General features: G+C 42.6%; 1 protein-coding gene across 1 annotated transcript in view; it reads right to left on the minus strand.

The window, feature by feature from the left end:
* The window catches only part of mnb (minibrain), a 212,174-nt gene that overhangs the window by 83,774 nt on the left and 115,251 nt on the right, over positions 1-13,149 (minus strand). The gene's annotated exons all lie outside the window — the stretch shown is intronic.

Here is a 13,149-nt window from a genome sequence, read left to right on the forward strand (position 1 = left end):
TTACCTGAATGTCCACTCGCAAGAAAATTTAACGCGTTTGGAAACTGGCAGACAAGAGCGGCTGCGTCTGATTTTTTCTGCCACGCATTGAATCTCCAGCTTTGGATAACCTTCATGTTTTACGGTAACAAATTATTATAAATCCATTTCTGGCGCCATAATACAACTTCTGAGAACAGGAATACGAAGTTTTACACCCAAAGGGAATACAAACTTCTAGAGAATAACGCACTCACTTCTTACAGAGCGAATACACTTAACCACCAGAATGACACAGATAAGAATGGTACGTGAAATTGACGAACTGGCATTCAAATACGTCTACACTCTTAGGTCATATTCTCAGGGGTACCCTTACGTAGAAGTATAGGAAAAACAGTAACCTTGAGAATCAAGAAAAAATACTTCGCGGAAATTCGTATTAATTCCAACATGCTACCCTCGGCTCTGCTGCAACGTGCAAAGTTGTAGAATAGGCTCTTATCTGGGTTCCACTGTAGTTTTACGAGATCCATTTTACCACTGCGCCCAACTTCTGGCAGACTAAATTATCTTCACTGGGGGAATTCGAGTTTGTGGGAATCCACAGCATCACGAAACGGAGTATGATGGCCCTGCAGATGATCCCCAACTACTAGCTGACTTGTACGAAAGATCTAACGCTCTCTATCTTTCTCTCTTACAACGGTGTATTTTCTACACGGAATACGAATTCAGTCGTCGGGAGGTACAGACATAAATGTAAGTGTAAAAATAAACATTTTTTTCTATACAATGGCTCAGCTATCGACGAAACCTCCATAAAGCTGAAAAAGTTTGGCTATTCTCACTCAATTGCTCCCGTTGTTATATTCTCTCTAAAGATATCTCTTTTATTGAAATAACAATGAATATCCGAAGTTCAAAACATTTCCTACGTAAAGAATTGGCACGTATGTTTTTGGCAGACAGGAAAAAATATGCTTGCATATTTCAAGCTTTGAAATATTTTAACAACAGCTGAACGCTTTCTTCAAGTCACGTATTTTCGTAGTTTTTCTTGGGAGGTCTAATATTTCAAAGGGCAAAGAAATGACTTAATCGAAAAATATAAACTTAAAATGAAAAGATATTGGTCAAGTTAAGCTTTTAAGCCATGAAATTTGTTAATGGAACATTTTATCCCAATCGAAAACAAACTGGTACATAATTATTATTTTTATAAAAGCTTCTATTTATTCTAATTAGTTAGAGGAATGCTAAGACTTAAGCCTTGTTTAATGATCGACGCCATGCTTTACAAGAGAAAATAATTAGGTATCCTAACATGGCTTACCAAAAACATCACATTAGAAATAGTAAAAAAAGTGTGCATCGAAGCTAAGCTGAAAATGGAATTGAATAGGACTTTTGAATTCAAACGTGGACTCATTAGCGTAGATAAAAAGAACGCATTTTCTAAAGCAATTCACAGAGGATTAAGGAGAGGTTGGGAATTAATCACGTGGAAGAATAATAGTAATTATATCCATCCATACATTACCTTGCACTTATTGGGAATCACAATAATGACCGAGTATAGAGACAAAATGAGAACTAATTAGCGAAGATAAGTAAGTTTTAACGCAGCCAATCATTGCGCTGAAAAAATCAATTAAGGGTAACGAGCAGCCAGGAAAGAAAAACGAAATTATTTATTTTTAACAACTTAGTTTTAAGAAAATTAATCTAAATTTTATCAAGAAAGATCGGATCTCCGGATAAAAGAAAAGTCACAGGAAGTTCGGATTGGAAGAACGCGTTCCATTTTGCGCTAGGTACTTAAAAAGACTAACAAAAATCTTGGATGAGGGAGAACAGAGGATATACATTTAGTATTGGAAGGAACAAATCCAGAAATAACTCCTTGCGACGTCGCTTCACTTAAATTGTCCGATTAAGCGATAGAGATGGATCAAATAAAATGAGGAGAGGGTTGGTGGGTGGGAGGCGTACCTCCTCTTTCTCCACCTCCCGCGCGACCCCCCACCAGACTCGCTTTTAACGATCGCAATAGCATTTCAACTCATTCATCCATTCACCTGAATCTCCCACCTCAACGGGTCGAAAAGCAAGCGCCCGGGAGAGGGCTGTCACGCAGTGGCGGTGGCGTATCCTGGATAAATCGGGAGACCTCTTGAATGGAGCGAATTCCCTTAACTCGCCCATTACGTCCTCAACACCCTCTCCTCAACCACTCCACCCCGCTAAGCCCACCCGACCAAACCCCATCCTTCCTCCATCCGCCCCACCCCCCCCCCTCCTAACCCCAGCCATACTCCCCCTTCATAATACACCCACACCACCATTCCTTCCACCTCGAGTTTTCATTTCGAAAAATAAACCTTCAAGTTATTTTTACGCCGCCATTTTTTCCATCCATCCTTCCCCCATCACTCACTCACAGAAAAGGGGAGCACAACAAGACGGGGACGAAAGAAAAACCTTAATTAAAATTAAAATCGACGACGGGGATCCCATTTCAAATAAAATCTCCTATGTCCTTCCGGTCGGTAATTATCCATAGATTTTGTAAACATCGATACTTAACACGCCTTAATTAAGCTCCCAGGAAAATACTTTGAAGCTGATATGCGCCGCAATTAAAATCAACACCACGTGTATCAAATGAGCTAAATGTTTATTCCACAAAACAAGGAGCCTAATGATGAAAAAATAAATTCAAACTAGAACTCTACCGTATCATTCTTAAAAGACAGTATTAAAATTTTAAATTGGAGCATTTAATTCATCACATACTAGTAATTGCTCATTATATTAATGGGTCATGCAATGCAATGCTCTTCTTGTGGCAAACACTAATTTCACTAAACTAGCCTAGCTATTACCAAGCCAGAAACTTTTTATCATGCTTTTAATACGATGTTTTCATGCTAATTAACACAGCCATCGACATCACTTCGGTAAAGCAAAATTAATGGCAGACAGTTCCATCGGCTAGGGCGACAAAATCGGCAGTTCCCATTGATACCTAACTCAGGGTTTACTCCATTATTCAGCATCCTTGGGATTTTTAGTAATCTTTCTCCCAAGTAATCGTTGGATGCGAATATTCCTAGGGTTCCCATATAACTTTTAGAATTAAAAACCTATCTCGGATGCCCCTTCTTTTCCAAATACTTACGCCAGACCAAATTGTATCCTAATATTTTTAAGCACCTTCCGGACTCCCTCCATCCACCGCTCAAACCCTCTCCCCCGATTTTCTACACCCCCTTGGTATCCTGACTTCACAAATCCCCGTCCCCAACCCCCTTCCAGGCTACAGTGTCCCTTGGACGTATTTTGTTAAAAGAGTAGACTAATTCGGGCTACACTCCCCTCCCCTGCCATCACCATCCAATATCGCAGGCGCTTATGAACTTAGCGGTTCCGATCCAGCTATAAACAATATATAACAACGCCCCTTTCCCCTTCGAACGCATACGGCGGGGATGGGCACGAGGTGGGGAGCGAAATGGAGGAGAGGGTGACCGAACGTCCCACCCGCTCACCCCATCCTTTTATCCCACTCACGCTATATCCTAAGCACAGCACCGAAAAAACTCCCCACTTTTCGCCCACCTTCTCTCCCCCTTCCCTTGCCTCTCTTGCCCTACCCCCCATCCGCTCTTCGAGGATCCCCTGGAACGCCAAAACACAAACACACACACACACACACGGGCTCCTCGTGGAGAGGAGGAGGGAGAGAGAGAAGGCACAAAGTGGGGCCGAAGGTGAGAAAGAGAGAGATATAGAGAGTGCTTGGCCTCTCCATTGTTGAGAGCCGTGAGGTGGAGAGTGAGGGGCGAGCGGTGGATCTGAGGATGGCGATGGAGGAAAGTCGAGGTGCTCAAGGCTGAGGGAGAGTGTGAGTGGAGAAGGGGTAAGAGGATGGGGGAGATGGTGGAGGTCATATACTAAGTCACCCTTTCTTCCCCACCGTACCACCCGGACTGCATCTTTAGGCCACAATTACGGGGACGGGGGAGGGTACGGAGATAATTACAATAAATCTGACGCCACCAGAACATTACCTACCCAAAGCTTGTGATATTCCCAATTTGAGAATAAATATTTAGAAAAATTGACACCAGACAACCGAATGCCGTGAACATTATGTGCAATTGCTTAAGGTCACCGTTATTAATGTTTCCCTTCTCCTGCTACACAAATCGTATTCATGCCATGGAATACGACCAACGAGTCTATCAATATCTCATCCCGCCATCTAATATTAATTGGAAATAAATATTTTACTTTTTACGACATTGCTCTCCCTAAATATTACTTGCTTTGAAACTCAAAAGGAGAATAAAACACTCCATGAAAATTTGAACGGATAAAAATACTTTTGCTGAACAGGAGCCAGTGTAACTTTGTTCAACCAAAACAATCGGGAGACCACGAACAGAGATCTATTAGATACTGAAATGACCTTTCTTTAAAAATTCGCTATCGGTGAGAAAATTATAACCACCATCTAAATTTTCCTTGTTCCGATACTGACCTTATGTATTATACTTCGCGTTCTTTGCGTTACTGGTTTTTGAGTCAACTTGTTCACAAACTCAGAATGGCATGCACACATCCAAACACATGTACAGACAACAGCGGGAAATATGAGTAAAATACTCGTATGGTCTAAATTCGTTAAAGAGACCTCAAACAAGTATTTCCTCAGATATTCCGAAATGAATTCGTGATTCAATAATTTTTCCATACAACGAATAAAGAGAACGTATAAATTAGGGGGGTCGAGCGTTGCGAAGCACGGTAGCGAACTTCACAAGCCTCTCCTGCATATTTGCCGCGTTTGGTAAAATTAAATACGGAACACCTCCAGATAACTGCTTATTCATGGCAGTACGGCTTATGATCTTTCTCCTCGCCAATTAATCGGGCAGGAGAGAGAATACTATTTACAAGGTAAGCAGCATCGTCGTACCGCTCAAAGTACTTCGAAATTTGTATTTTAAATCAATGCTTTATTCAGCCAGTAAAACGTTTGTTCTATCGTTGTGAGATAAATAAAAACAACACAAAGCATAAAACGAGGAGCGATTGTTTTTCATTGATTATACCAACATTATGATTATCGGTGGGTCATTACAATCACCATGGCTTTAACGTGGGTCTTGATTGTCAACGTTGAGAGGGGATATTCCATATTCATCACCATTACCCGCTTTCACAACATGGAGTTAAACGGCTTTCTATGCCTTGGAAAACGAAGACACATTTACGAGGGTCATCCGGAAAGTAGTACCCGTTCGTGAAATAAAGACACAGAAGTAAATATTAACAAACATAAAAAATTTTATTTGAAAGAGGATACTTTAAACTACTTCTCAACATAATCTCCAAGCAAATTAAGGCATTTGTCATAACGTGTGACAAGTTTCTGTATTCCTGCTGCATAGTCCTTCGCCGCCAGCTCATTGAGATACGCGAGGGACCCATCTTGCACAAATTTTTGCATAATGCAGATGGTGTTTAACAATTTCATGAACAATTGTTCGAGAAACATTGGGAAAATGCTCACAGATGTCATCAATTGTGACGCGCCGATCGTTCCTCACGAATTCGTCAACTGAGCTCACCAGTTGGTCTGTAATGACAGACGGTCTCCCCGAACGCTCATCGTCGTGTGTGTTCCCCCTCCCCATGTTGAAGTTGCGACACCACCGCCGAACAGACGGCTCGTCCATTACATTGTCTCCATACACCTCCTTTAATTGGCGATGAATATCACATGGGCGAACGTTTCTTGCATTGAGGATTTTAATCACTGCCCTCACTTCACAACTGGCGGCGTTCTCAATTTTTTTAAACATTGTAAACAATCACAGAAACAACACAGGCAATGCTAGCGTCACGCAACTTGGCTCAGAGAAGGCAGACAAGCCACTGAAGCTATCTGACCTCGTCCAGCGGCTACTCGCGTCGTCAGCACTTCATGCGGCACGAACGGGTACTACTTTCCGGATGACCCTCGTATATTATATACTATCGCTCGATTAGATTAATAGCTCTCAAACGCGATTACAATAATAATTCACATAATCAGAAAGTGTGGGACTTCTCCAGGGTTGGTTTTAATTCATCCTGAATAGTCCTTGGTTGGCATTTGCACCTGTACTTGATTTAAGAAATATTATATCCAAGTCCAAGGAAGAGCGGACCCGAGTTACGTATTTAAATCGTTATCTTCTAAGGTGGCGAATGTACAAATGTTACCATTTCATGAAACTAAGATGTAGTCACGAACAGGAAGTAACAAGAGGGGTTCTTACGCCAGAATATCGATTTCGACCGTTTTTACTTCTTGCGCACGCCGGATTCCATGAAGTAAAGCAGATTCGGAGAAATGCCTCAAAGGTGTATGAAGGAAAATGCAGTCCAATTCTTAGAATTCCAGGGCACCTAGGATTTCAATACAAACGTAGGTCGAATGACAATATCGATGGCCGAAAGAACACTCAGAAGATTAAAACACGTATGCGAAGAAATTATACAACGGCTCTATAAGCTACAACAGAGACTGGTAGACCGGGATAATATTTGAACTAATGGATGATAATTTAAGACAGTTCCTCGGTATTTTGATAGTATCTGCTTGCGACAAAAGTCATAAGTACCGAACATAAGCCTAACTTATTTAACTTGCAATGCACTCCGTTTATCGGAAGTAAGTCCTATATTAATTGAATATGTAGAAGAGTTTGAAGCCCTGTCATCTAAAAAGAAACTAACGAAACGGCATAAATGAACATTTTTCCCCTATATCCTTCTGATTTTTTTAAATCAACCACGCATACATCACCAGCAGATTATACTTAGCACAAGCGCTGCTGTGTCTGGCGGAAAGTCAGACACTAAAACACAACTAGAGCTCAAGCTAACGATTCGAACGAAAAATGAACTTTCATTATTAAATGAAATATGAATAAATAGGATTTATGCTAAGGAAAAGCAAGACGGAGAAATGAAACTTTATGAGAAATAATAAACACAGAGAATGTAATGTAAATTTTCCTACACAAATATTTTAAGCTGGTAGAATTTTCCTCCCCATGAGTTAAAACCCGGCTCAATAACTAAGAAACAACCTCCCAAGGAGTTTTTGAGCAGTCAAATGAACCTCGGTGATTAAATCACCACGGCCGTGAGAGAAAAAAAAAACAGGATGCACTTTAAAAGGTTATTACACCAATGCCTGAAAATAACATTAAAAACCGTTTAGTTTGATCTAAACATGTTGACTCTTTCACAGTTTACGAAAAGAGGAACAAAAGAAATAAGACAAAAAAATTAAGGACACGCGCCGTTCTAAAAAGTTACAAAACATTAAAGGAAGACCTCCCTTTCATTTTGTATCACGCGACAAAACATCGACAAAAAAGCCACAACAGCGGTTCCGGCTGGGTCATTTCAGCCGCAAACTGAAACCCATTCACCTGTGCAATTGGCTAGGGGAGGGATAAAAAAAAAATAAGACGCCTTAACGGAAGGCTGCTGCTATTGCTTTAGAAACCGCCAAATCACCTAAGCTACTCAAAACGTTCCTCCCTCAAAGAGCCGGACTCTGAATTAAAAAAACTATACACACACTCGAAAACCGATAAAGCACTTACAAGCTACTCATGAATCGAGAGAGCCAGTTTTTCACCATAACACGAGAGAGAACGTTAATTGAAACGTAACGATCAAAGATGGTGTTTGTCGAAACAGAAAACGGCTAGCGAAGTCAATCGAGAGCAATAACTATTTCATACGGTCTCATTTCCCGTAAAAAAAGAAAAGGCGATGGAGGCATGACTATATGACCAAGGAATAACTTAAGGCTCTTGTTATGGTTCCGAAATTTTGGGAAAAATCCCTTTGGATTTTGGTTCCGTTTCGAGCGAAAACATAAACAAAAACCACTTAGCATTCACGTCGACAGAACGAAAACCGGAAAAACAGAGAAGAAAAGACAATAGGCAAAATATGATGAAATAAAATGGGGAGGGAGCAAGCAAGATCAGACCAAGCCATACGACAACACCGCATTTTAGCCACTTTCCTAATGCGACAGGGGATATCAAGCGAGGAACTGAAAAATATAAGAAATTTCATATGTCGGTACACATATACTTACGATATCCTTGGTAAGAAATCAACATATTTTAGAGAAACGAAAAAAATGCGTGAATACCGTATGTTTTACAAGACAAAAGAAACGATTATCATTTTCAATCGGTTTAACGACTAAGCAATTAAGGACTTAAAAACGTTTTCACAAAAAAAGCTCCACTTATCCACAGAAAAACACGAACTCACCCATATTTTTAAACGTAATAAAAACTGAATATTCCGTGTGTCCATAGAATTTTTCTTACACCTTTGTTCGCTCAAAATACAAAATTTCCCTAGATTTCTATAGATTGCTCATTCATAGAATATAACCGTCACAATTCGTCACCTGACTTACTGACGCACTGTGAGGAAACAGTTGTTATAGTGAGGGATTATTGACACTTAACAACAAAACTCTTTCGGAATTCAAGCACCTATTTACCACTACATGCATTTTTACATAAGTTTAACCCTCGTTATCACCCTTCCCGCACTAAAGTCTCACCACACCCTGACCGTAAAAATCTTCCCATCCCCAACACTCCTTCCTCGACACCACACTCCCACACTCCTTTCCGACAAAAAGGACCCACCACCCTTAACCAACCCCATCACCCCTCCCACCGAAAAAAGGTCCCCCCTCCCACTCCCACACACACCACTTTTTCATCATTTTTTCCTTTAATACCGCCGAGCGAGCAGTGTTGAAACATTTCCAGCGAGATAAAGACATTCCTCCACTCTCCTCAACCCTGTGCTCCCCCTCCGGCCCCGTATCCAGCCTCCCTCCTCGTCGGTTCGTCTCCCGCCTTACCAACCAACCCTTCACTCGCAATCCACACCCCCACCATACCCTCGGATCCCCCTTTCCCCCGCAAAAAAACAGATTCCATCTCTGTACCCTCCCGACCCCCTCGCCACCACTTCTCCACTGTCCCCGACCCCCCCCCCCCCCACAAACAACTCCTTCGTTCCCACTTTTTTATCCTCAGATCCACACCCCTCAGTCTCCACCCGTGGAAGTATAAAATAGTTATGGTGGTAGAGGAACGATTTCGGAAGCCTCATAAAATAACGGTATAGGGGATGAAATGGGGGAGGAGGATGAGCGAGAGAGGTCGCAGCGACGAATGCAGTTACACACACTGTCCAAAAAGCGCCATTTCTCCCCTCCTCACGACCGCCCAACATCCTCCACGCCCCCCCCCCAACACGACGCCCCTGTTCCTCCTCCTCCTCCTCAAAGACTAAGAGCAGACTTGCCTCTGCTTACTCTCCCGCCCTGCCTCCTACCGACTCCACTCCTTACCTCCTCCCTCCTTCTTCCTCCACCCTAAATCCCTGTCCTTCTTCCCTCCCACCCTATCCACGACTGCCGCTAGCCCCTTCCCGCCGTTGGCTGCATCATCGATCTACTGGCCCGCGTGTCATTCGGATACGATGGGGGCGAGGGATAAGGACTGGAGGGCGTGGTTTGGCGGTCTGGAGTCGTCGACACCGCCCCCTCCTCCTCCTCCTCCACAACCACCCCACTATAACCACCCTAACCCCACCTTCCCCGCCCCCAACCGTTCCTCTGAAACCTCCTGACGCTACCAACCCCTTCTCTCATCATTCTCCTCCCTCCCCCGCTCCCTCTTCAGTGACCGTGCCCCGTCTCTCTGTTTCTTTCTCTCCTCCTCTCTCTCTTTCCCCCTAACCCGACCACCTCCCCGTCCCCTCCCTCCTTTTGCCCCCAACGCCTACCACCTCCTTTCCCGCCGCCTCCCCAGTCAGTTGCCGCCAGGCCGGCTTTTTCGCCCCCGCACACAACCTCTCTCTCTCTCGGCACTGGCAGCCACCACCATCGCGGAAAAACCCACTACACCCCCACGAACCGCCCCCGCACGACTTCTTCGAACAAGGGGAACGTTTTCTCCCCCTTTCCCCTTCCACCTACAGTCCCCCATCCTATCCCAGTGTGAGACAAAAAAAAATAAATAAATAGAAAAGAAATACCAAAAAAATGGGGGAGTAACCAGGGGGACCATGCAGGGAGGAGGTTTGGACGCCGTACGAATTTCCGAATCTAGCATCGAAAAGCGATGCAAATTGAATATCGCTAAGGTGTAGAAGCTCAATATCGAGAAAAGAAAGTGGACAGCATTGAACATACTCATTTCACCACATACTTGATCACCAGAATTTAAATCCCCGTGACATTTCTTTGATAGCAAGGTCGGTCAATATGTTACGTTTTGGCCGCAATTTTCTAACTAACAATGGCATGTGAGCTACGTCGCTCTTCGTTGGCTGTGCCTCACAATACGATACTCATTTAATGATCATCGCAATTCGAAATCGATATAAAGCTTCTCAGGCCCCCTAGAAGAGGATTGGAGTTTAACGCCGGCCATGGGGGGAGTTGGAAGAGGATATGGAAGAGGAAGAAAAAGTTTCCTGCAGTAAAATAAATTCAAAGCGAACATAAATTTGGCGTGGATGTAGAAGTGACTCGGGTCATCACCATTCCACCACCTTTCCCCTCTATGCCCTCCCCCTAGTCTCCGGATGATATACACTTCCACGTGTGAGCCCTGCCAGCCACTTAACCAAGAGCGGAAGCTAGCGAGGGGTGGAATAGAAAAATACCAACGGTAATCAAAGGGAAACGAAAAAGATGTTGCGTTAGATTTGGAGAACTTACGGCCGATAATGTCTCGCATTGCTAACGGAAAAAGGAGATCCTCAGGTCAATTTGTTTCAGCCTCTCTTCTCTAATTTCGCATTCACAGTCTGATCGGAAAAGAGAAGTCGTGCTACGAATGACTGCACATCGGACGTGACCTCACCCCCATTGACTGAAAATTGACTTCGATTTTGCATTATTTCTTTTCTCTAATGATTCAGAATCTGGACTTGGAATTGATCTAGTAGTTCTTTCCAGATTATCATGACTATAAAAAACGAATCAGGTAACTTAAAAAGGAAATGTCTCGATATTCTAATAGGGATAGTACCTATCAAAGAAAGGTGAAAGTAAAGCTTGAGAAATTGGTTTAGGGGCGACAGTCATTTAAACGCTGCAGTCGCGTTACATCTACAGAAAAAAAAGTCTTTGAGCTAAAATTAAACCTTAAAAAAATATTGGCTCTATCTGTATTTCCAAAAGTCCATGTCCCTTTTCAATCACCAGATTTGAGTTAGCGCACAAATAACTGACTGGGTATCTGATATTTTTCCATCTGCTCCAATATTTTTAATCTATAATTAAATCCTAAGATTTAAGGGGACTGTTAAAGTAGCGGAAAAAGTGTCTCTACATCTGTTGGTTCGGAGACCCTCTTCCACATATTTTCAATTCGTTGACCAATGGGTAAACATAAATTGGACTTGAGGTAATTGACCAGGCATCAAACTTGAATCCACTGAAAAAATGATTTCAATACGGAGGTAAATCCTCTTTTCTCAAAAAATAAAGAGATAGAGAACGTGAGCAGGACAGCTTGAGGGAGACAGACACAGGGACATGTTTGTCATACGAAGTTTGCCCCTTATGCCCTCTCATTAAATGTGAGGCCTGTGGTGAGATCAAGGAGTTGAGGGGAGGAGAGCCCTGTGAGGAGTAAAGAAGTAGGGGGTAGAGGAGTTACTCGCAGACACATTACAGCAAGCATGAAATGGCTCAATGACGACGGGCGAAAATGGTGACCGGTGGGTAACCAGATGGAGGAGAAGGTACTGGGGGATGGGTGGTGGGGGGGGGGGGGTGCTCAACAATATTTAATCTTCTTTCAGTCACTCCTTCCGCGCGCGCTATGAGCCGAGACCAAAGTTGTTTTTATTTCCTTAGCTAATAACAGCTTCCGGATATGGAAACGTCATTTTTTTAAACTCGCTTCCATTCGATTAAAATTGAATGAACTAATCAACTTATTTTTTCGATTCGCCACTTCCTCATCTGCATCCTGGCACGTCTAACATCATGAATTTAAAAAATCTGTGAAGTGAAAGCAAGGCATCTGTGCTCGGCATCCTGAGGATCATCGAAGAGTAATCCGCTTTTCGTCACACAAACGTCCTTGCACGCAGGAATTCAGGAGTGATCTTTAGATGAACCACGAATATATTTTTCATTTATACCACTAACGATTGGGAAAGAGGCACATTTTTGTCAAATAAAGTGATTTTAAAGTGAAACGGGAAATAAAGTTGCGGGTGGAATCACAAATACAGTAAAGGCGATTGATCGCAATAAAAGAATCGTTATGCTGAAGTGATTTTAAAAAAATTTAGCTCTTAAAAGAAACTGAGCCAAAAAAATTTGGCCGAATCACATCAAGAAACATTTAATGTTAAATGTTGCAACTCTGAGCGGTTGCTCGAGTGCAATCCCCAGCGTGCGAGGAAAGGAAAATTCAAGATTTATAGTCCTGCATAAGTTTTCATCCTCAATTAGTCATTGTCACGCTATTCTAAGAAAAATTCGGGGAATCGCACCCTCTGCTTCATTCGACGTGACCATTGATCACCTTCAACTTCACTTCACAATCACTCACTTCGTTAAGATTCTAACATCGCCTCACGAGCATCGGCAAATCTACTTCGGTGCATGCGGACCAGATAGGGAAAATGACAAGGTTCACAAAAATATCTATTCCTGGGTTTCCCCTTAGCTGTGCACAGCTAATCAACAACTAACCTCTGCAAACATGCGGGACGTCATTTTTTTTCTTAGACGTTATTCAACTTCATTCGTTTAGATTACGGTTATTTTGCCCACGTTTATTTTGAAATTCGCTCCTTTGAAGGTGTTTATATGCACAAAACCGCAAGGGCTCTTGATGCGTAGTTCAGATTACTGCATTGCCAGTACGAAAGCGACGTTTTAAATGCCGCCATCAACGAGTAGTAGAGGGATTCCGCAACTTCGAGAAAAACTGTATTTAACTCCGTAGTCGCTCAGCCTCGGAACATAAATCGGTTTAGAAAATAATTATACGGTGAATTAAGAAAAAAAGAATAAAATAA

This window comes from Hetaerina americana, unplaced genomic scaffold (assembly GCF_022747635.1).
Source record: "Hetaerina americana unplaced genomic scaffold, ioHetAmer1.1.p SCAF_2, whole genome shotgun sequence".
NCBI classification, from domain to species: Eukaryota; Metazoa; Arthropoda; class Insecta; order Odonata; family Calopterygidae; genus Hetaerina; species Hetaerina americana.